Source organism: Podarcis filfolensis, assembly GCF_964270895.1.
Source record: "Podarcis filfolensis genome assembly, chromosome: 11".
In the NCBI taxonomy this organism is placed as follows: Eukaryota; Metazoa; Chordata; class Lepidosauria; order Squamata; family Lacertidae; genus Podarcis; species Podarcis filfolensis.
The window spans coordinates 1,853,214-1,875,352 of record NC_139613.1 but is presented as its reverse complement, the minus strand read 5'-3'; the positions used below and the strand labels follow the sequence as shown (position 1 = coordinate 1,875,352).

The window sequence follows — 22,139 nt, the reverse complement described above, 5'->3', positions numbered from 1 at the left end:
ATTTTGTTCTTTTATGCTGCAAGTCTGGAGAACGCAATTATTGGGGGGGGGGGGGAGAATGCTTGTCAATGCACAGGCCCTTATTGACCCAAACCAGGCACCCCCAAACTCTGCTCTCCAAATGTTTTGGGACTACAACTCCCATCATCCCTGACCAATGGTCCTGTTAGCTAGGGGTGATGGGAGTTGTAGTCCCAAAACATCTGGAGGGCCGAGTTTGGGGGTGCCGGACCCAAGCCATGAATAGGAGGGGAGAGGACTGCTCTTGTGCTCAAATCCTGCTTGTGCCCCCCCCCCAGGCATCTGGGTGGCCACTGTGAGAAGAGGGTCCTGCACTAGATCTGTCTGCTCCCCATTTTAAAGGAAGGCTTGTCGCAGCCCACAAACTTCTCCTATAGGAATATTACAGTATTTTTCGCTCCATAAGACACACTTTTTTCCTTCTGAAAAGTAAGGGGAAATCTCTGTGCGTCTTATGGAGCGAATGTGTGGTCCCTGGAGCCGAATTGCCCAGGGGCAAAAAGCAGATCATGCTCTCTTTTTTTAGAAAGAGGGAAGGGGGTGTTCAAACAAAGCCGCTGAGCAGCTGATTGGCAAGCGATCGGGAGGGAGATAAGGGAGGCTAGTGATAAAGGAGGCTGCTTGGGAGAGGGGAGGTAAAGGCACATGGATCCTCGGGATTTTTGCATTGGGTCACCCCAAATCCACCATCAGATCACATAGCATGTCCATGGCTACAGCCTGCACCAAAAAAATCACGCACCCACTGTTTCGTGGGGCTGCAATGGTGCAAAAACGTGGTTACAAAGCACGGATCCACATGGATCCTCAGGATTTTTGCACTGGGCTACCCCAAACTCACTGTCAAATCACATGTCTGTGGCCACAGCATGAACCGCAAAAATCATACGCCCACTGTTTGGTCAGAATATTTTTTTTCTTGTTTTCCTCCTCTAAAAACTAGGTGCGTCTTATGGAGCGAAAAATACTTTAGCCCCCATTTTGGATCTTGGTAGGAACCCCAAGATGCTCTTAAGCAGCTTTGGCACAAATAGTGCTTTGCACAACCCACTGAGGAAGAAAATGGCGCAATAAAATTCCAAACAGTCAATTGCGCATTGATTCGAAATCCAATTAAAACGATTTAGTTTAATTAATTCAAGAACGTGAGTGAACTTCATCCAGTGACACTGGCTTTTCATAGTCTGATAGTCATTTGAAGCCCCCCCTACACCGCTGCCCCACTGCCCCCTTGCCTCTGAGCATACCCATGGGTCCCCCACAGGAGGCGCCACCACCCACACTTGCACAGACTATACACCTCTCTGTGTGGTGGTTGCATCTCTCCCCCCCCCCCGAATATCCCCAAGCGCAGCTCCTTTTTGGTGTTCCGCGCAGGTCTTCCGAGCGAAATGCGGAGGCCCTTCTTGTTCCGTTTACCAAGAACAGAAACCTTGGATCGTGGCAGCCCCAAGTCTTCTCTTGTCCTTGGAGGGCTTCCCTTGTTAGCTCAGAGCCTCTGGATTTCTGCTGCCTGTTGGGCAGCCCAGATTCCTTCAAGTGCAGTTGGAAAGAACAGCGTCTTCTGTGCTTTTGGCAAAAAAACTTTGGACACCTGCAGAGAAGCCTTGCAGCTGTGCATTTGAAGATCCTCAGGACTGAGAGAAGGAAGGGGGGGTGTCTCCCTGTTTTGAACAGAAGTCGGGCTGTGAAAACTCCAGGTGAACGTCGGAGAGGTGATCAAGAGCTGTCGTGGATCCCCTGTTAGGCCTGCTCCTGCAAAGAGAGACAATTGATCCGTTCAAAATCACAGGGATTTTCTAATCTGGCAGTAATGGAAAGGAATTGCCGGGTTCCCCCCCCCCCCCGCCTGCTCCTCCAGAGGTCAGATGTGTTGCCCTTGATCCACAAAGCTATGAATTGCATATCCCAGGGAGTGGAGCAAAGGGGGGAACGGCGAGGTTTCTTTTGCTCATCAAGGCTGAGCGCATTCATAAGACACGTCCTCCCCCCTTCAGCCGTCCACCGTGCTGTTGAATTTGTATCTAAATTGCTTGCTTGTTCACTTCCAAGGAAGGCTTTCAAATCTGCAAAGCCCATAATAAGGGGGTAGGAGTCAAGTTAATTTTTGCTGGGAGCTCTCTTCTGTAGTGTGATGGGTTTTCAAACAAGGCTTTTTCTTTGGTGTCGTCTGTTGCTGTTGTAGAGGACATGCAAGAGGGCAGTTGTGCCCAGAGAAGGGAGCCAGCCTTAAAGAGGGGAAATTAAAAGCATTCTGCTCTCTAAATGGGAGCTTTTATCATGCGGCAAAGACCATGGGCTCTTCTCGAGAGCTTTCTTCACATTTACTGTACTGGAGAAGGTGATGGTGGAGCCAGGAGCCAGGAGGAAGACTCAGATAATTTTCTAAGAGAGTTGGAAGGACGTGGAGGTTCTGGACCAGACTTCCTCAACCTCGGCCCTCCAGATGTTTCAAGACTACAATTCCCATCATCCCTGACCACTGGTCCTGCTAGCTAGGGATCATGGGAGTTGTAGGCCAAAAACATCTGGAGGGCCAAGGTTGAGGAAGCCTGTTCTGGACAGTCCATTGGAGATGGTCTGAACGGGACTGGATCCAGAAGAGTACCTGTTTCTATAAAGGTCCTATAGTGTTCTTGCAGACTGACCCTCTGAAAAGGTGAGGGGGAAGGAATAATAATTATGATATTGAAATTATTGCATCGTGTGCAAGAGGAAGGATAGTTTGCACTGGAGCCAAAGCTAGTAAAAGTCATAGTTAACCTATGGAACTCTCTTCCACTGGAGGCAGGGATAGCAACCAACGTTAAAAATGGGATTAGACAAATTCATGGAGGAGGAGAGAGGGCTATCGATGGCTCTAACCAGGATGGCGGAGCCTCCATGACCAGAGGAAGTAACAGTTCTGACCCATGTTTGAAATTCACCAGGTGTATTTTGCACCTGGCTGTCGGCCACTTGTGACCAAGTGAAGATGGCATCTGGTGTCTCCACCATCTGGAGCTGCATGCCTGGGGAATCCTTGGGTCTTGCCCATTCTCACACAATAATACCACAATCCTCTAGAATTCTGTCCATTATATTTTCTCTGCACAATCAGAACGAATTTCAGGAACCAAAAAGTTGCATTGGAAAATACGACTTTTGTGCCCTCTGGCCCCCACAAATGGCTAGCCATTTCGTTTTGGTGACTTTAAGGTTTAAGAAGCCATTGGCACCTAGCTTATATATCTGAGGTTATAGCACTGGTTCTGAATCCCAGTGGCTGGAAAACACAGGGGAGGAGAGGTCTCTTTTGCTCAGATCCTGCCTGTTTCCCATGGGCAGCTGCTGGACAAGATGGGAGGGGCATTGGCCTGATCCAGAAGACTCTGCTTATGTTTTTATATTCTCTGAAAACATCTGTGAAAACATTCTGTGGTCGTAATGGATTTCCTAAAGCAGTGAGACCAGCCTACATTTGCTTACAGTTGGCTACCTTCACAGAAAAAGGCGTGTGCTATCTTTTCGCATACTGGCTAAATATAAGAAAGTTTGACTATTGCAGCTTGACCCAGTTGGGTCTTGCTGACCAGCATGACTCAGCCCTTTCGACTTGTCCAGGTTTTAGAAATTTCTATTTGGTCCTCCTGCTTGTTTGCTGTTTCCCCCTCTTGAGGCTCAGGGGCTAGAAACCTTGCCTCCTAAATCATCTGGATGCTGAATTCTCAGCCCGTTTCCATGTTTCTGCAACGAAATTTGCAAATGCATGGAAGATCTTCCCATCTGGGGAGAGAGAATTCAGTGCTGTTTCGATTCCTCTTTTTGGACCGGTATCGGCACAATTCCATTACCTAAATCTCTAGAGCTCTGTGGGCAGTATCCTTCGCTGGACAGGATCGTGAGGCAGACGAAATGAAAAGCTGCCATGCCTCCATTCAAAGAAATGAAACTCAAGAGCATCGCTTTCAGATGAGAAGAAGCCAGTAAGGCCTCACGTCTAAGCAGTGGTGTAGCGTGGGTTGTCAGCACCCGGGGCAAGGCAAGTAATTTGCGCCCCCTAACCCGCAGATTTGCGCCCCCTAACCCGTGGATTTGCGCCCCCTAACCCATGGATTTGCCCTAACCCCAGATGTTGCGCCCGGTGCGGCCCGCCCCCCCTGCACCCCCCACGCTACGCCACTGCGTCTAAGTGAGTCTTCTTCTCCATGGCTTGCTACTCTCTCAGAGGCAAGGTTTTCGGGATTGGGGAAGAGTGAGAGTGCTGGTTTTCGGGGTGGGTAGACCCCATGTTGCGCTTTAACTTTTCATGCTTTAAAGCTTCGTGTCTAAGCACTCTTTCTCTTGCCCGGGAGAGTCCCCTGCAAAAACTGCTCTTTATTTATTTTTTATTTTTTTAAGAAATATTTATTAAGATTTTACAAAAACAAATATACAAAAACACATAATAATAAAAAATAAAAATTAAAAAAATTAGAGCATACAGAAGAAACAAGAAAAGTTAAAAACAATTATTTTTCATAACTTAAAACTCATTTGCTTGTTTCATTGACTTCCTCACACCTCCCCTTCTTGTATTCCCATTTAACTAATCAAATCAGCAAATCCTTACCCTCTTTCATTCATCTTATATATATAATTTAACTTTTTATAACTCAGTATTTTCATCCATTATCAATTCATTTTTCCATATTCTTAAAGCATTACAGCTGGAAACCACTTAATTTCTATCCAACATCATTCTAACATTCATTAATTTTGCAATATTTCTGTAAATAGTCTTTAAATTTCTTCCAATCTTCTTCCACCGCCTCTTCTCCCTGGTCCCGGATTCTGCCAGTCCCATATAATCCATCTTCTTAATCTGCCATTCTTCCAACGTGGGTAAATCTTGCGTCTTCCAATACTTTGCAATAAGTATTCTTGCTGCTGTTGTAGCGTACATAAAAAAGTTCTGTCCTTCTTTAGCACCAATTGGCTGACAATGCCCAGAAGAAAGGCCTCTGAAGAAACCAAAAACTGCTCTTTAAAGCTCAATCAGAGCAAATGGCAATCCACAGAAAATCTGAATTGTCATCTGTTGTGCTCCAGCTTTGAAGAGTAGGGATTTGCGGGGAAAGCTCTGGGGCAATAATAGTAATAGTAGTAGTAGTAATAATAATAATAATAATTGCAAACAGAACTCAAAAGCTGTGTGTGGATAAGCCTTACGACTTTTGACCTGGGAGTTTGTATTTTAGTGTTGCTAGTAAAATAAAATTGTTGTGATTAGTGGACGGTCACAATCAAGGCCTATGTTACTACCCTCCCAAATTAAAAACTTTAAGCCCCAAGGCCAATAAGATACAAGCAGACAGTGACGGCACAGCTCAAGTTGTGCTTCCACAAGGAGAGCATTTGTCAAATGGGGAGCCACCACTGCAAAGGCCCTTACTCTTGTCTCTACTCTCCCCCATTTCCTTTGGGGTGAAGACATGAAAAATGGCCTCAAATTAATCCAACTTGGGGACCTTCTGCAAGCAGATCAGGTGCTCTGAGCAATGGCTCCTTCCCTTAATATTTTTTCGGATCTCAATATACAATGTTCAGGTGAGTGCTTCCTCTCCCTGGCCCTGCAGAGGAGCTTTTTGGGTGCAAATGAAGCTACACCCTGTTCCCTTTTGCGGAGGCCTTCAGATTATTCCTCTTTCTTCTTTGCTGTGATTCCTGCATTGCAGGGGGCTGGACTAGATGACCCCTTGGGTCCCTTCCAACTCTACAGTTCTAGGATTTTTCCCTTGAATCGACCCTCTCCAAGCTCTGCCTTCCTTCAGGTCCTGATATCAGCACATGGGGGCTTCTTGATCTGATTTTTCCTCTGCATTTGAACCTCAACACATTTCGATGTCTCTACAATGTGCAAGTTCAGACTGCGACCATCATCACTTTTTAATGTGAGTGGTTGACAAATCCATTGACACTCCTTTTGTTTAGGATGTTGGAAGGGAGATATTTCAATTTTGCTTTTATCACTTGGAAGAGCATCACTTTGTACACAAATACAGACTTCTTGTGTGCATTGCCTTTTAAACAAGAGTTTCTGATGAAGCAGAAATTATCTATCTGGGTCTTGGCCATTTGTGGAATACCAGTACTTTGAGGTTGCTTCAAATTGAGCAAAAGCATATTCTTTTTTTTTTTTTTTAATATTTTTATTCGAGAATTTTTTCCATATAGACATAACATACATAAACATACAAAGACAAAAACAAAACAAAAAAAACATGTACCATTTCATATCCTAGTTTCTTGTACCTTTCTTCCCCGACTTCCTCATGCCTCCCTTTTCTGTATTCCAAATTCTTATCGATTACTCAGCAAATCTTCCCTTATTTTAATTTAGATTTAAACTGATCTTCCTTATTCTCCTTGTCTTAACCATTGCTAATAGTAACCATTTACTTTCCAGTCCAACATCATTCTAACTTTCATTAACTTTGTAATATTTCTTTAAATAGTCCTTGAATTTTTTCCATTCTTCTTGCGCTGCTTCTCTTCCCTGGTTTCGGATTCTGCTCGTCATTTCTGCGAGCAAAAGCATATTCTTACCTTACTTCTGCTTTTAAAATACAGTTTGTATCAGCTGAGTGACTTTTCCTGGCTGTCTTTTTTTTGGGGGGGGTGAAATTCAGGATTAAAATGCAGCACACTTTCAAGTGTGATTTGTGAGGTTTTCTGTGCTTTCTCCCCGACGTGGTGCTTATTTCAGCTCTTATAGATGCTAAGAATCAACTGGTGGCAGGAAGACAGTGGAACTGTCTATAAAGACAATGGGCATCAAAATGGCAGGATTTAAGAAGCTGGAAAAGTTGGACCTGTGGATGCTGGCGCTCGCATCCTGAGGAGCCCAAAAAGAATGAGACTTGTCCAGGGCAAAAATGCTTTTTTCGGGATCTGAAAACCAAGAAGGGAACATGCAAGGAAATATCAAAGCTGCTTCCATGGGGGATGAAGCCAAAATATGGATGGCTGGAATTATTTTGACAGACGGGACACATCCATATATACAGTCGTACCTTGGCTGTTGAACGCCTTGGTACTCGGACGTTTTGGCTCCCAAACACTTCAAACCGGAAGTGAGTGTTGCAGTTTGTGAGCTATTTTTGGAAGCTGAACATCAACGGGGCTTCCGATTGGCTGCAGAAGCTTCCTACAGCCAATCAGAAGCCACAATTTGGTTTCCGAACGTTTTGGAAGTCGAATGGACTTCTGGAACGGATTCTGTTTGACTTCCGAGGTACCACTGTATATGTATTTATACATATATGTCTTTCTCCCAGGCTGGGACTCGAGGTTGCTTACACAACTTAAAGGAACACGGATAAAGTACCAAAGCTAAAAGCACGTGAAAGATAACTGTTAAAACAAAAACTTGAATGGAATCAAAACAATGCACAGTACAGTCGTACCTCAGGTTACAGATGCTTCAGGTTACAGACTCCGCTAACCCAGAAATAGTACCTCGGGTTAAGAACTTTGCTTCTGTTTCTGCAAATATAATATGAATGGTTCCCAATCTTTTTCAAAGTCTCTGTTGTCTTTTTCTCTTAGTTTTTCTGTCATTTTTGCCAGTTCTGCATAGTTCATCAACTTCTCTTGCCGTTGTTCTTTAGTTGGTATTTCTCCAGTCTTCCAATTTTGTGAGAGATAGCAAAGCGGGTGAAAATAGAAACAAACCAGAAACGAAAGTTGGGGGAAGTCTTGGAGGGGAGGGAGAAATATATAGTAAATGTTAAGAATTTGAGATGTATGTAATGAATGAAAATGAAAAATGAATTATTTTTTTTTTAAAAAAAAAAGAACTTTGCTTCAGGATGAGAACAGAAATTGTGCGGCAGCGGGAGGCCTCATTAGCTAAAGTGGTGCTTCAGGTTAAGAACATTTCCAGGTTAAGAATGGACCTCCGGAACGAATTAAGTTCTTAACCCGAGGTACCACTGTACATGGTTAATCCATGGAACTCCCTGCTGCAGGAGGCAGCAATGACCACCAGCCTGGATGGCTTTGAAAGAGGAACTGGACAAATTCATGGAGGAGAAAAGGGCTATTGGTGTCTCCTAGCCAAGGATGGCTATGCCCTGCCTCGACTTCTGAATCCCAGTTGGTAGAAACCACAGGAAGGAAGAGGTCTCTGGGGCCCAGATCCTGCTTCCTGGTTTCCCACTGGGGCATGTGGTTGACCCCTGGGAGAGCAAGATGCTAGACTAGATGGGCTACTGGCCTGATCCAGCAGAGCTCCTCTTAATGCTTTTGTGTTCTTAACATGCTTATAACCTTCCCTCCTGCCCTTGACAAGCTCCCCAATTTTTAGGGTCTGCGAAGCAATCTGCACGGTGGGCTTTCGTTTCCAGCCCTAATTGGCTCCTGCAGTCGGCTTCCTGGTTCATCGGCTGCGTTTGGGTGCGTGGGTCCCCTCTGGGCAGGTGGATCAAGTGCTTGGCAAAAGGCGCTTGGCTCTCTGGCTGCCCCCGTTTAAGCAGACGCTGTCAAAAAAGCAAAAGAGCAACGGGAGGGGGGGAGTGAGAAGGAGGAGGCAAGCTGTAATTATTCCGCATTTATTATTGATACTCTGAAATTGCTAGAAGGAGCCTCTAATGTGAGCAACTGATACGACTTTCAGAAGACAATTTAGCTCTCATGTCTGTGTTTATTAGCTCCCTCGGCTGCTGCAGTCACTGAACCTAAAGCCTCATTTGCTACTGTCTTGTTGGGAATTTGAATCTCGCCACTTTCTCTCCTCTCCCCCCACCCCTTCCTACATGTCTGGAAAGGCCTCTCTCTGTCTCTGAGCACAGCCCGACTGAATGTCCCTAGCTGCTGCCCAGGAGCGCTCAGGGATTTACAAGGGCTGGCAATGTATTAAACAGCGCTCTTTCCGACTCTCAACCAACTTCTGAGTTTGGCAGTGATGAATGGGGAAGAGTTGGAAAGGCAGGTATTTAGAGCCACCGGAAAATTTAAGGGGCTGCCACCAACCTTTTGCAGTTATAAGAGGGTATCCAAGGACACAAGCTTATAGCCAGAGGGAGGCAGGCAAATCAAAACTGTCACCAGAATTTGTCTCCCAAGGATCGCTGGTGACTGCAGGCGTGTGAAAGAGGCAAAACTGGGGATTCCCCCAAATCTGGGGGTTTCTTAGCTGAATGAAATCTATACCCCATAAGAATGGTGCAGGTTGCCTCCTCCTCTACGCTCCCTACCAGAAGGGCGATAAAAAGCATCTCTCAGCGTTGGAATTGGGGAGTTCATGTGCAGCCTCATAGAATTATAGTTGGAAGGGAACCCAGGGGTCATCTAGTCCAACCCCCTGCATGGCTGGAATTGCAGCCAAATAATCCCTGGCAGATCCAGCCTCTGTTTGAAAACCTCCAGGGAAGGAGAGTCCACCATCTCCCGAGGGGGACCATTCTACTGTTGAACTGTACGTTTCCGAGCACAATTCAAAGAGTTGGTGCTGACCTTTAAAGCCCTAAACGGCCTCGGTCCTGTATACCTGAAGGAGCGTCTCCACCTCCATCGTTCTGCCCAGACACTGAGGTCCAGCTCCAAGGGCCTTCTGGCAGTTCCCTCCCTGCGAGAAGCCAAGTTACAGGGAACCAGGCAGAGGGTCTTCTTGGTGGTGGCACCCGCCCTGTGGAATGCCCTCCCACCAGTTGTCAAAGAGAAAAACAACTACCAGACTTTTAGAAGACATCTAAAGGTAGCCCTGTTTAGGGAAGCTTTTAATGTTTAACAGACTAAGGGAAAGGGACCCCTGACCATTAGGTCCAGTTGTGGCTGACTCTGGGGTTGGGGCGCTTATCTCGCTTTATTGGCCAAGGGAGCCAGCGTACAGCTTCCGGGTTATGTGGCCGGCATGACTAAGCTGCTTCTGGCGAACCAGAGCAGCGCATGGAAACGCTGTTTACCTTCCCGCTGGAGCAGTACCTGTTTATCTACTTTCATTTCGTGCTTTCGAACTGCTAGGTTGGCAGGAGCAGGGACTGAGCAACGGGAGCTCACCCCATTGCGGGGATTCGAACCGCCGACCTTGTGATCGGCAAGTCCTAGGCTCTGTGGTTTAACCCACAGTGCCACCCACGTCCCTGTTTAACAGACTACTGTATTTTAATACTTTTTTAGATGCCGCCCAGAGTATAAATTATTATTATTATTATAACTGCTCTTGCCATCAGAAATTTTTTCCTGGTGTTGAGTCAGACTCTCCTTTCTTTTAACTTGAAGCCCTTGGTTTGGGTCCTTCCCTCTGGAACAGGAGAAGACAAGCTGGTTTCATCTTGCATGTGACGTCCTTTCAGATATTTGAAGATGGCTTGCATATCTCTTCCCAGTCTCCCCTTTTGTGAGCTAAACAGCTCCTTCAGCCGATTCTATTAGAGATTCCAACTCTACAATTCTATTATTCCACGTGCAGGGGAAGCAATTACATACAGTAATATTAATGAAACCCAAATCTAAATTGTGTAACAAGTGTGTTGGGGGGAGGTCAATGGATGCACCCAGCCCTCAAGGCCCCCACCGGAAGTTTTGCTGCTGTGACGTTCCTGCCGAGAGCATTGGCTGGGCCATTGCAGAGCGCTTGGCCTCCCCGTCTCAGCTACCCACAATGCTCTTCTCTCTGAAATATGGCACAGCCGCTTAAGTGAAATTAAGGAAGCTGTGAATCTCGGTGATGAACTACGCAGACGGCTCAGACCTTGAGCAGACGCCATTCCTTTTCGGAGAAACTAGCTGCCTTCCTGCTTCTGCTGCTGCTGTTGCGTTGACCGTGATTTAGCATCTGTGTGGTGGGTGCTGTACAGGGCACCGAAATGGCACCTTTGTTGGGTTCAGCAGGGCTTGTACACACTGTCTGCCAGCCCCTCTGGGAAGAAGGGCAGGAGCCTAGTTTGGCATGCTTTATGTGGAGACAGGGGCAGAAAGTCTGGAGCCAAATATCAGCAGGCAGGAGTGGCCATGAAGAGCCGGACAGGACACTGGGGTCTTTCCAGCAGCATTCATAGAATCATAAAGTTGGAAGGGACCCAAGGGTCATCTAGTCCAACCCCCTGCAATGCAAGAAATCTCCACTAAAGTATCTATGACAGATGGTCCTCCAAACTCTGATTAAAAACCTCCAAGGAAGGAGAGCCCACAGTTTCCCAAGTGGAGACAATCCCACTGTTGGAACAGCTCTTGCTGCCAGAAAGTTATTCCTGACGTTGAGTAGGAATCTCCTTTCTTGAAGCCATTGGTTTGATTCCTGCCCTCCATTCGCTTGTTTGCTCAGCTGCTTGGCAAGCGCAAGTGGGGCAGGTGAATCGTCCTCCTCTCCTCTCTTTCCTTCTTTTCTGCAGCCCTGGAAAAACATCGCCCGCTGGATTTCTCCCTGTTAGGGTGTCGGGAGTCCAGGTTCCCTGCTTGATAACACAGTAAGCGTAGGTAATTGAAAAGGAGGATTCACTGCAAAAACAAACAGATAGCTCTGGACGGCTTTGACAAAGCCTCCAGCATCATTACTCAAGATGACCCTTCTGAAGACTCCTTCCAGCCGCGACAGAAGATATTGAACTTTCGACTCTTATGTCTCTTGTTTTGCTTCCTGTCTTGAAGCCCTCCCATTCACCGACTCTTCGGACTTAGTGGATCAGCTCCAACCTCTTTCTGTGCTGAGAGGCTGAGTCTATTCATGCCTCTTTGTGCTTCCTGCGAGCTTTGGCTGTGTTCCCGCCTGCTCTCAGCTACTGCCTTATCAGCTGGTTCGTCAAAGAGCCGAAGTCTGCAGCTGCCTGCTCTCCAATATCTGAGACTCTCTGTTCCTGGCTGCTTTCTGAAGTTGGCTGCAATTCTTCGCTTGGAGCTGGCTCATTCCTGACATAGGGTATCCCAGTTCATGGTGCAAAAGGCACTTCGAAAGCTCCAGCAAAACAGGAGTCAGTCTGGCCAGTGCTTAGATGGGTGTCAATCTGTGGGCCTCCTTTGCACTGCCCCTTGGGGGAAGAAAGTTGGGGTCCTCACCTGATGTGTAGTTGACCTGTGGAAGTTGCTACCACAATATATAGCCATGCTGGCAAACTGGTTGGCTTTAAAAGGATCAAACAACTTCACGAAGGGCAAGGCTGTCAATGGTTGCCATTCATGATGGTTGCACTTTTGCAGGATTGCCCTTGCCCAGATTATTGAGGTGTCAGCTGTTTCCCAGGAAGGGCTGACTGTTTCTTGTCTTGCTTTGCCTTTTTGTAGGAACATTAGGAATGGGGTCAGCCCCCAAACCTATCTAATCCAGCATTTTGTTCTCCCAGCGGCCATCCAGATATCTAGGAGAAGCCAGCATGCAGAACCTCAGCCCTCTCCTGCCTTGGGATTCTGAGCAAATGGTCTTCTGAATCACACTGCAACTCACCCTGGCAATTTCTGTGACTGGTAGCCATCAATAGACAAAATGTTAAGACCCGTGCCCTTTTGAAAAGGATGCAAAAGGGATCTTGAATAAACCACAAGCTTCACCTAAGTCAACAGTGTGATGCAGCAGCAAAAAAGTGAATGCTATTCTAGGCTGCATCAATAGAAGTCTAGTGTCCAGGTCAAGGGAAGTGATAGTACCACTCTGTTCTGCCTTGGTCAGGCCACACCTGGAATACTGTGTCCAATTCTGGGCACCACAATTTAAGAAGGATGTTGACAAGCTGGGAGGTGTGCAGAGGAGGGAGACCAAGATGGTCAAGGGTCTGGAAACCAAGCTTCATGAGGAATGGTTGAAGGAGCTGGGTATGTTTAGCCTGGAAAAGAGGAGACTGAGAGGAGATACGATAGCGTTTTCTAAATCGCTATCATGCTGAAGGGACAGCAAGCTTTTCTCCTGCTCTGGAGCAAAGGACTTGGACTAATGGCTTCAGTTTGCAAGAAAGGACATTCTGACTAAACTTCGGGAAAAGCTTTCTGCCAATTAAGAGTTGTTTGATAGTAAAACGGACTCCCTTGGGAGGTGCTGGACTCTCCTTCCTTGGAGGTTTCGAAGCAGAAGTTGAATGGGTGTCTGTCATATATGATCTAGTTGTGATTCCTGCGTTGCAGGGGGTTGTATTATTGCCCCCCAGGGTCCCTTCCAAGTCTACATGCCTGTGGTTCTGTGAAGCCATCCAAGTTGGTTGTCGTTACTGCATCTTTCTTGCCGTAGACTGAAATATTATTATTTTTATTTGGTCTGTCCTGAATCTTCCAACAGTCCGCTTTGCTGGATGACCTGATGGGCTGGGGCCATGTTTAGTGCACAGCGATGGGACAGGCAAATCCTTCCTATGTGCATAGGTGAAAATCACATCCTTGAAGTCAGGAAGTCAAACACACATTTTTTGCCTCTGCCTATTGAGCTGTGTAAGTGGCATTTGCGCATTTCATTCATACCTTGTCCCATGGAGCTGGTGTGCTGGGCATGGGGTGTCTCTGCAAACCCCTTCCTCTCTCCCTGCAGTTGGTAGTGCCCCCCCTCATGTGGATGAAATGGCAAAAGCAACACACACACACACACACACACACACACAAACAGCACTTTTAAGAGCCAACAAATAACAACTGTGCATTTTTCAAACTTGTTTTGGAGATGCCTGGTCTTATATTTATCTCATGACGACAAAGATTGGATCCTAATCTGTGCTTTACCTTTAATCTAATTCTGCTTGGTAAAGTATTGCAGACATATCACAGTGTTATGTCATTTTCTGTTTTGTATAAATTTTCTTACATGCAGCGTTCCAACAGAAGGAGAAATTGTGCTCGATAATCCAATAATTTATGAATGACAAACCCGTCCTGTGTGCAAAAGATTCCGCCTGTGTTAAGACAGGGACCTGGGACTGTATCCAGCCCAAGTTCTGTTCAGAGGAGCTGACTGACAACTGCACACCCATTAATTCTAGTGGGTCTACTCTGAGAAGGACTAATGCTAGATGCAACCATTGGTATCTTTTCTTGGTAAGTGACATGTCATGTAGGTTTCCTTCCACTAATCTGTAGTGTTTCGGACTATCGGAACAAAGACTTCACTCATGTTTGGGGATGGGGAGGTCTTCCTCTCCCCACTGCCACATTGTCCCATGATTATGAATAAGTGATTATTTTATATCTGGCATTTCTACCTCACCTTTTTGCCCAGGGAGCTCAAGGTGGCATTCACAGTTCTCCCCTTCCCTATCTAACCCACACAACGTCCCTACGAGGTAGGTCAGGCTGAGCGGCAGTGACTGGCCTAACGTCTGAGTTTCATGACAAGTGGGGATTTGAACCCTGCTCTCCCAGGGGATGCGGGTGGCACTGTGGGTTAAACCACAGAGCCTAGGGCTTGCCGATCAGAAGGTCGGCGGTTTGAATCCCCGCGACGGGGTGAGCTCCTGTTGCTCAGTCCCTGCTCCTGCCAACCTAGCAATTCGAAAGCACGTCAAAGTGCAAGTAGATAAATAGGTACCACTCCGGTGGGAAGGTAAACGGCGTTTCCGTGCGCTGCTCTGGTTTCGCCAGAAGCGGCTTATTCATGCTGGCCACAGGACCCGGAAAAACTGTCTGTGGAAGCAGACAAACACTGGCTCCCTCGGCCTGTAAAGCGAGATGAGCGCCGCAACCCCAGAGTCGTTCGTGACTGGACTTAATTTTCAGGGGTCCCTTTACCTTTACCTCCCAGGTGTCTTAGTCCAACACTAACCACTATGCCACACTGCCTTTAGCTCATCCGCTGCAATACGTCCTGACTAGCTTCCCGGAATCATCCCAGATCTTTTTTGATGCGTTGGCACACTCTTCCTCAACCCCATGCATTCTGGACAGCATCCACCAATTATGGCCCTGGCATCATCGTGGGGTTCGGTTAGATGACCTGTGGGTTCCTTCCAGTAGTAGAATTTTACCCAAGCACGTGTGTGATGCTTTCACATCTTGCCCATTTGTAACCTGACGTTCAGGAGTGGCTGCAGCTGCAGCGGTGCTGCTCCAAACCTGGATTTTGGCAAAATCTGGCACTTGGGGACCCTGCAGCCGCTATCGATGCCACATCACAGGAAAGTGAAATAGTGCTATTAGGGACTGTTTGCCTTGCGTCCCTGCGGACAGCAGAGGGGCCTGAGGTCAGCCATCTGAAACCCTGGCTGGGAAGAGCAGCACTCGGAAGCGGCCCCAGGGACCCATCGCCACTCTGCCCTCCCAGAGACCGAACCTCCCCCCAACTCGTCTGGATCCTGCGCTGTCCCTGTGACTCAGGCCTGGGCTGAAAGCAACGGTGAGGCCATCTGTCGGCGTAGCCTGCCGTCATCCCCATCTGATCTGCCGAGGAGGCGTTTGACCTTGCTTGTGACGCCGAGTCACCCTCTGACTCAGACCTGCGTGGCTCTTGCACTTGCACAGAGATGCTATCGGGCAAGGCAGCTGCCTGGGTCGCCCAATGCAGCCTCTTTGCAACAGCCTGGATCCTGGTGTTGGCAGGCATCTCTGCAATCCTTCAGCCTGCCAGAATCTGGGAGTTGCAAGATATATACAGGCTTCCTTGTGCGGTGCCAAGTTTTCCAGAGCAATTTTCTTGCCGCTAGGACGTATGTAGCGCGGGGGGTGGGTGGGTTAATTCCGACAGTGCCCCTTTGTGCCTTTTGGCTACTGAACAAGCCGCGATCCTCGTGTACTCGTCACTCCTTAATTTGTAATTACTTGCCTAATTGACAAAGTTGCATGCTTTTTCCCCAGGAGGAACTCTTTATATTTACTAATTCAGTTTGCTTTGGAGGGAAGCAGCCATTCTGCACACTCTGTGCTGTCGTCTCCCCAGTCCAACCCTTCTTGCTAATTAGTTCTTTCTCACAGGCTGGCTATTAGTCAAGGTAGTTAAGTAGAAATGTCATCCTCAGGAAGGACTTCGAGTTGGGAGGGAAGCCAAGGGTCATCTAGTCCAACCCCTGGCAATGCAGGAATTTGTTCCTCTTGAGGACCAGATCTGGGGGCAAACAGAGGTGGGCTTTTGGCCTTCAAACTGTTGGAACAAATCCAGACTAGGTGGGACTTGGGTCTGTTCCAGAAAAGGTCTTGCATCTGTACTAGAGTTCTTTGGAGAGCAGAATGGAATGGTATGAGACAAAAAATGAGTGTGCTATTCTTACGATGGCCAGGAACAACCTAAGCAAAAGGCCATTTCCCCCTCCTTTTTCTTTTTGGTAACATCTTTATTGGGGACGCAGGTGGCGCTGTGGGTTAAACCACAGAGCCTAGGACTTGCCAATCAGAAGGTCAGTGGTTCGAATCCCCGTGACGGGGTGAGCTCCCATTGTTCGGTCCCTGCTCCTGCCAACCTAGCAGTTCAAAAGCACATCAAAGTGCAAGTAGATAAATAGGTACCGCTCTGGCGGGAAAGTAAACGGCATTTCCGTGCGCTGCTCTGGTTCACCAGAAGTGGCTTAGTCCTGCTGGCCACATGACCCGGAAGCTGTACGCCGGCTCCCTCGGCCAGTAAAGTGAGATGAGCACCGCAACCCCAGAGTCTGCCATGACTGGACCTAATGGTCAGGGGTCCCTTTACCCTTTACCTTTAACATCTTTACTGAAAGTTCAAAAAGTACATAACCATATGTGCACCAAACATGGTGAGACGCAAACAAAAAAGTAAAAGAGAAACAGAATCCATGCAGAAGGGAAAACAAAGGGGGGAGGGGGAACCCCCCCCAGAAAACTGCATATTTTACAAGGTTGTTATTGTACTTCACCAGATCTTAACCTATTACAGTATTTGTAAGAATGGATTCCAAATATCATTGAATTTGTCCATGGCAAGTCTGCGTTGACATGCAAGTTGTTAATATGTTTCGAGTTTGTATAAGTCTTCAATCCAATCGTAGAAGGGAGCTGCTACATTATTATTTTTCCACTTCATCAGTATCAGTCTTTTTGCCGTGATAAGGGCAGGGAGAGTCCACTTGTATTGTCCTTTTGTAAGGTGCTGGGTATATAATTGAAGAGGATATTTTGCTTTGTAAATGTAAGGTTGTTCCGTACAGTTCTGTTGATGGTTTCAGTTACCTTCTGCCAAAAGTTTTTCAATACAGTGGTACCTCTGGATGTGAACGGGATCCGTTCCGGAACCCCGTTCGCATCCTGAGCAGAATGCAACCTGCACGGTTCGTGATTCACCCCTTCTGTACATGCACGTGACGTCATTTTGAGCATCTGTGCATGCGCGAGCGGTGAAACCCAGAAGTAACCCGTTCTGTTACTTCAGGGTTGTCGTGGGACGCAACCTGAAAAGATTTAACCTGCAGCGACTTTAACCCGATGTATAGGTAAGGTATAGGTAAAGGGGCCCCTGACTGTATAGGACAAGGAAAAAACATATTTTAGAGAAGCATTATTCCTATTGCCTCTTGAACAGTTCAATACCTTAGATAGCCCCTTTTTAAACAAACGTAACGGGGTCCACCATATTCTAAATATTATTTTTTGTTGTATGATATCCTGTGGTTTCCAGCAACTGTGGAAGCAGAACATCGCCATCTTGACTAGTAGCCCTTGAAGCCCTCTCCTCCTCTATGAATTTGTCTCATCCTTTTTTAAAGCCATCTGGACTTGTGGCTCCACTGCCCCTGGTGGGAGGGAGTTCCACAGTTTAACTGTGTGTTGCAGGAAGAAAGGCGTTTTCTTTCTCCCTAATTTTCCAACATTCAGTTTCCCGGAATGTCTGTGAGTTCTAGTGTTACGAGAGAGGGAGAAAAAAATCCCTCTATCCATTTTCTCCAGGCCAGGTATCATTTTATAAACTTCTGTCATGACCCGCCTCCCCTTATTTGCCTTCTCTCTAAACCAGTGGTTCTCAATCTGTGGGTCCCCAGATGTTGGACTACAACTCCCATCATTCCTGAGCTCTGGCCTTGCTAGCTAGGGGAGATGGGAGTTGTAGTTCAACAATGTCTGGGGACCCACAGGTTGAGAAAGGCTGCTCTAAACCCAAAGCTCCCAAATGCCTCAAGCTTTCTCCATAGGGGAGTCGCTCCATCCTCTTGGGTCGCCCTTTCCTGAAGAGCCTCAAATGGATTGGACAAAGTCCATTCGGTCCAGAGCAAGAAGATTGCCAGTTTCCATGGTTTCGTGCAGCCCCGCCATCAGAGGGGGGTTCAGTGCTTGCTTTCCCCCTGCCCCCCCCCCCCCGCTGCTGTCTTCTCGCCTCTGCAAAACAGTTTCCAGCAAATAGCAAATTCCTTGCTCCCTTTTCCTTTAATTCACATTGCTTGGGGGAAAAGAACACGCGCGCAACCCAATTTCTTGCTTGCCTGAGCCTGGGTCTGATTGGACCAAATGGGGGCCATGCAGAATACAGCTCATCCCCGGGGCCTACCTACTCGCAACATGTTGATGAGCACCAACCCTCTCCTCTCCATCTCCCCACCCACTTTGGTAACACGAAGGAGGACAACATTTGGCGCCCCCTCCCTAATTACCGTATTGGCCTGAATATAAGCTGCGGGGTTTCCCCCCCAAATTCCGATCGTGAAAAGTTAAAGTGTGGCTTATATTTACGACCTTACGCTGCCAGCAAAGCGGCACAGCTCTCTCCCCCCCCCCCGGAAGCAGTGCAGGACAATGGCGGCCAGCCCGCCCGCTTGCTGCTCCCAAGCCTTCCCCAAGTCATCGGAAGGAATGGGGGGAGGCCGCCAGCAAAGCAAGGTGGCTCCCCCCCCCAGAGCAGCCCGGGAGTGTGTGGTAACGGCGCCCGTCCTGTCTGCAGCTCCCAAGACACCAAATTTGAAGGGTGTGGCTTATATTCTGGCCAATACGGTATTTCTTATTTTCATAATACAGTCATACCTCTTGTTACGTTTGCTTCAGGTTAAATCTTTTCAGGTTGCGTCCCGCGGCAACCCGGAAATACCGGAAAGGGTTTCACCGCTCGCGCATGCGCAGACGCTCAAAATGACATAATGCGCAGAAGCGGCAAATAGCGACCTGCGCACGTGCAGATGCGGGTTGCATTCTGCTCATGTTGTGAATGGAGCTCCGGAACGGATCCTGTTCACAACTAGAGGTACCACTGTAGTTCCTTTGGGTGCAGTTGGTACTGACTACTGCTTTCTGAGTTGCGACTTGCTGTCCCAAGACCTGTCTATTGAAGCTCCCCTTGACTTTGCTCCATCTGCTGGGGAGCTTCCTGTGCTGTCCCAAATCTGGCTCTGCCCCACACCTGGAACAGGTACAGTTCCTGAGCACCTGGTTTAGCCAAGGCCCCAAAGCTCCTTCTTGCGTCTCATTCTGGGAGGCGGCTGGTATCTCAATTTAGCCCTTGTTGCTTCCCTCCTTGCTTCTATCGGAGGTTTATTTCTGATGGGAGGGGAAGGGGCCAGGAAAACAGCCTCCGATAGGTTAGTCTGGCTGCGTCAGCCTTCCCGGTTTTAAAACCTTTTAACTTTTTTATTCCCCCGGATTTATAACCATGTGCATCTATAGGAGCCTCAGAGAAGGTAATAGCCTTTTACAAACACGGGGATATTGCAACATAAAAATATTAATTATAAAGCAATCAAGGTACAAGGGGGGAAAATGACAAGATAAAACATGTCTATATATAAAAAAGACGCCCTAAAAATATGCTGTTGGAATAAACGCTTGATTATCCTAAGCCAGTAAAAGCTTGTCTAGACAGGCGGGGGGGGGGGGGGGGAGAGATTGGGATGGGGGCTTGCAGGGGAGGGGGCTCAGGAGCTGAAGAGCACCCACCAAGCGTTGCCCTCTGTGCCCTCAGTCCTTGGTCGGGTCACAGAGATGCTCTCTTGCACCAGGTGACCTGGGGTGAATGAACGGCCCAATTGGGGGGGGGGCGACCGGGGTCAGCGTCACTTCCAGAAATAAGCAAATAAGTTGATCCCTTCCCCCAGAGGCTGTTTGCCCTGTTATGGGAAACTTAAAGAGGGTGTCTGCCTGCCTGTCTCAGGTTGCAAACGTGATCCGTGCGGAATGCACGTTCGCAACCTGTGTCTGTGCATGTGTGGGTTGTGATTCTGCGCTCCTTTGCATGCGCAAAGCACGATTTAGCACGTCTGCACATGCACGACTGTCAAAACCCAGAAGTAACCCGCTCCGGTACTTCCGGGTTTCGGCGGTCCGCAACCTGAAAAAACGCAACCTGTGGCAGCTAGACTGGTGACTGGGAGCGGCCACTGAGACCATATAACACCGGTCCTGAAAGTCCAGCCTTGGTTCCCGGTACATTTCCAAGCACAATTCAAAGTGTAGGTGCTGACCTTTAAAGTCCACCCCCATTGTTCATCCCAGACACTGAGATCCAGCACCAAGGGCCTTTAGGTGGTTCCCTCATTGTGAGAAGCCAAGTTACAGGGAACCAGGCAGAGGGCCTTCTCGGTGGTGGCACCCACCCTGTGGAACGCCCTCCCATCAGATGTCAAGGAAATAAACAACCATCTGACTTTTAGAAGACATCTGAAAGCAGCCCTGTTTAGGGAAGTTTTTAATGTTTAATGTTTTATTGTGTTTTAAATATTCTGTTGGCAGCTGCCCAGAGTGGCTGGGGAAATCCAGCCGGATGGGTGGGGTATTATTATTATTAATATTATTATTATTATTCTGTGTGCTGCCCTGCTTGTGGGTTTCCCATAATGGGCATTGGGTTGGCCGCTGTGAGAACAGGATCCTGGCCTAGAAGGTCCATGGGCCAGATCCAGCAGTCTCTTCTTTGATTATTATGTAGCGAGGCCCGCGAGCACTTGGGTGCAAATGGCGCTTTGCATGTAGGTGTGCGCTTTCTGTCACATTTGTCAGTCATTGCTCTGGTGGTCTCCAGGCATCCTCTCTGCCTGCCTTGTGAATGATGGGCTGCCCGGTGGGAGGGGGGGAAGGTACTGCTGAATTTTTCAGTGGCTGACACCTGACAAGCGTGATGAATGGGCGCCCGGCATGGGCTGCCGCAGTGACAAACGGACCGCTCCCTCCTTCAAGCTCCAGGAAAACTTTGCAATTATTTCCCAGAGCTTTGCAAATGAGTTTCTCAATCAGGCCTGCGCGGGAGTTTCCCTTATTTACTCCTGTTTAATGGGCCTTCGAAAGATCAGATCCAGCAACCCGCTGGAAGTCAATGCAAGGACTCCCACGTGTTGCCAAGTACTTTGTGACAAAGTTCTCCGTCTGGGCCACTGGACGCGGCACGGAGGCTTCCCAGTCCTGTGTGTGTAAGAAATTCCCCGGAGCTGCCTTAGGAACCTGTTTTTCAACAGTAATGCCAACCACGTTGAGCATACTTGCAGGACGGGCATCTTCTGCAGAGACCAAAAGCCTGCCAGCGCCAAAACATAGCGATGAGATAGTATTAATGGGTTCCCTCTGAAGAGCAATTGGCAGGCTTAATCCTTGGAAGAACGGCAGCCTTCCTCGCAGGAAGGTCGTAAAGGGGGTTAAGATATGCTTGGCTATGGTGCTTGGAATACTTGCAGGGAAGGGGAGTCTGGAAAGTGATGTGGCTTTTCATTTTTCAACATTAACCAAAATGTTCTCAGCTGAATAACTTTGTTTTTTTTTTCACCTTTGAGACTTGTCTTTTCTCTTATCCCTGACATGGCCATTTTCTTACTTGGGTGTGGAAGACTCGTGTTTGAATCCTGGATTAGCCCTAGTGCTTGCTAAGGTAGCAAACATCCTGCAGCCTAGCCTACCTCATGGGGTTGTAGTGAAATAATTGAACCACGCACAGGCTTGCATGTATTTATATATTGCAATTGTATACCACCTTTTCCTCCAAGCAGCTCAAGGTGGCATACATGGTTCTCCCCCTCCTCTTTCAATTCCCACAACAAGCCTGTGAGGTAGGTTAAGTTGAGAGGCAATGGTTGGCTGAAGGCCACACCCAGCAAGCTTCATGACCAAGTGGGGGATTCGAACCCAGATCTCCCAGGTCCTAGTCCCGCACTCTAACTGCTCTGCCGCACTCCCAGCAGAGTGGAACTTCAAAGCCGCATGTACAGATGCCTGCCATGTAAAGAAATCACTCATATTTGCTCAGCATCCAGAAAGGCTGGATGTTTTTTGGCTTTTCTGGACGCTGAGCAAGGCAAGAAAAAAAAGTGGCAAACGTCTCCTTTTTGCAAAGCATTTTGCAG

The 22,139-nt window shown here is 47.8% G+C and overlaps 1 protein-coding gene across 1 annotated transcript in view; it reads left to right on the top strand.

The window, feature by feature from the left end:
- The window catches only part of CNTFR (ciliary neurotrophic factor receptor), a 428,103-nt gene that overhangs the window by 72,238 nt on the left and 333,726 nt on the right, over positions 1-22,139 (top strand). The gene's annotated exons all lie outside the window — the stretch shown is intronic.